Consider the following 2175-nt stretch of genomic DNA (forward strand, 5'->3'; position numbering starts at 1 on the left):
GGTGCGGACTTGGCCGATACATACCGCAATGAGTTGCGGAGGTGGGCGAGAAATGCCGCAACGAGGTGCGGACATGGCCGAGAAATGCCGCAACGATGTGCGGACTTGGCCAATACATGCCGTAACGAGGTGCGGAGGTGTGCGAGAAATGCCGCAACGATGTGCGGACATGGGCGAGAAATGCCGCAACGAGGTGCGGACTTGGGCGAGAAACGCCGCAACGATGTGCGGACTTGGCCGAGAAATGCCGCAACGTGGTGCGGACACGGGCGAGAAATGCCGCAACGATGTGCGGACTGTGCGCGGACACGGCCGAGAAATGCCGCAACGAGGTGCGGACTTGGCCGATACATGCCGCAACGTGGTGCGGACACGGGCGAGAAATGCCGCAACGATGTGCGGACTGTGCGCGGACACGGCCGAGAAATGCCGCAACGAGGTGCGGACTTGGCCGATACATGCCGCAACGTGGTGCGGACACGGGCGAGAAATGCCGCAACGATGTGCGGACTGTGCGCGGACACGGCCGAGAAATGCCGCAACGATGTGCGGGCTTGGCCGAGAAATGCCGCAACGCGGTGCGGACTTGGCCGATACATGCCGCAATGAGTTGCGGAGGTGGGCGAGAAATGCCGCAACGAGGTGCGGACATGGCCGAGAAATGCCGCAACGATGTGCGGACTTGGCCCAGAAATGCCGCAACGTGGTGCGGACTTGGCCGAGACATGCCGCAACGAGTTGCGGAGGTGGGAGAGAAATGCCGCAACGAGGTGCGGACTTGGCCGAGAAATGCCGCAACGATGGGCGGACTGTGCGCGGACATGGCCGAGAAACGCCGCAACGAGGTGCGGACTGTGCGCGGACATGGCCGAGAAATGCCGCAACGATGTGCGGACTTGGTGCGGACATGGGCGAGAAATGCCGCAACGAGGTGCGGACTTGGCCGAGAAATGCCGCAACGAGGTGCGGACTTGGCCGATACATGCCGCAATGAGTTGCGGAGGTGGGCGGGGAATGCCGCAACGATGTGCGGACTGTGCGCGGACACGGCCGAGAAATGCCGCAACGTGGTGCGGGCTTGGCCGAGACATGCCGCAACGAGGTGCGGACTTGGCCGATACATGCCGCAATGAGTTGCGGAGGTGGGCGGGGAATGCCGCAACGATGTGCGGACTGTGCGCGGACACGGCCGAGAAATGCCGCAACGTGGTGCGGGCTTGGCCGAGACATGCCGCAACGAGGTGCGGACTGTGCGCGGACATGGCCGAGAAATGCCGCAACGATGTGCGGACTTGGTGTGGACATGGGCGAGAAATGCCGCAACGATGTGCGGACTGCGCGCGGACTTGGCCGAGAAATGTCGCAACGATGGGCACGGCCTTGGCCGACAAATGCCGCAATATTACTCCACAGAGGTTTCCTGGCAGCATTGTGCGGACTTGGTGCGGACTCGGCCGAGAAATGCCGCAACGAGGTGCGGGCAATGGCCGAGAAATGTCGCAACGGTGGGCACGGCCTTGGCCGAGAAGTGCCGCAATATCAGCCTATAGAGGTTTACTGGCCAACCATCCAAGTACTTCTGACGACGACGGTGTGCTAGACCTTTGTCAACGTCGTTTAACATCGTTCTCATGCCAAAACGCCATATTTATTTCTTGTATAGCTTCAAATATATGTTAATGAATGGCCCAACTAAAATGACATATGTTGTAATAACAAGCCCAACTGTCCCAAGCAACTTGGCTAAGGCAGCCAGCACAGTGCGCCCAGCAGCGGAAAAATTTTGGACATCGTCGTTTTCAATTAAAGATGCATCCAAATGTAATTCCAATTGATCAAACCTTGCTAAAATACTCAAAACTAATGGACCATGCAAAAAAAATGGAAAAAAGATGACCGAATTGGCCCGAAACCCCGTGTGATTTTCGGGACAAACCGTGTCTGCTCCTGTCACTTGGGTTTGTATTTTTTTATCTATTATAGGGGGGGTATGGTAGTTGAGGTGCCGGTCGGCCGGGCCGGTTCGCTTGGTTCCGAGGGAGGAACGTGCCCCTACTCGTCCCGTCAGCTCCGTATGAGGGTGCCCACATGGGCGAGAAATGCCGCAACGATGTGCGGACTTGGCCGAGAAATGCCGCAACGTGGTGCGGACTTGGCCGAGACATGCCGCAACGA

This window comes from Ipomoea triloba, chromosome 16 (assembly GCF_003576645.1).
Source record: "Ipomoea triloba cultivar NCNSP0323 chromosome 16, ASM357664v1".
NCBI classification, from domain to species: Eukaryota; Viridiplantae; Streptophyta; class Magnoliopsida; order Solanales; family Convolvulaceae; genus Ipomoea; species Ipomoea triloba.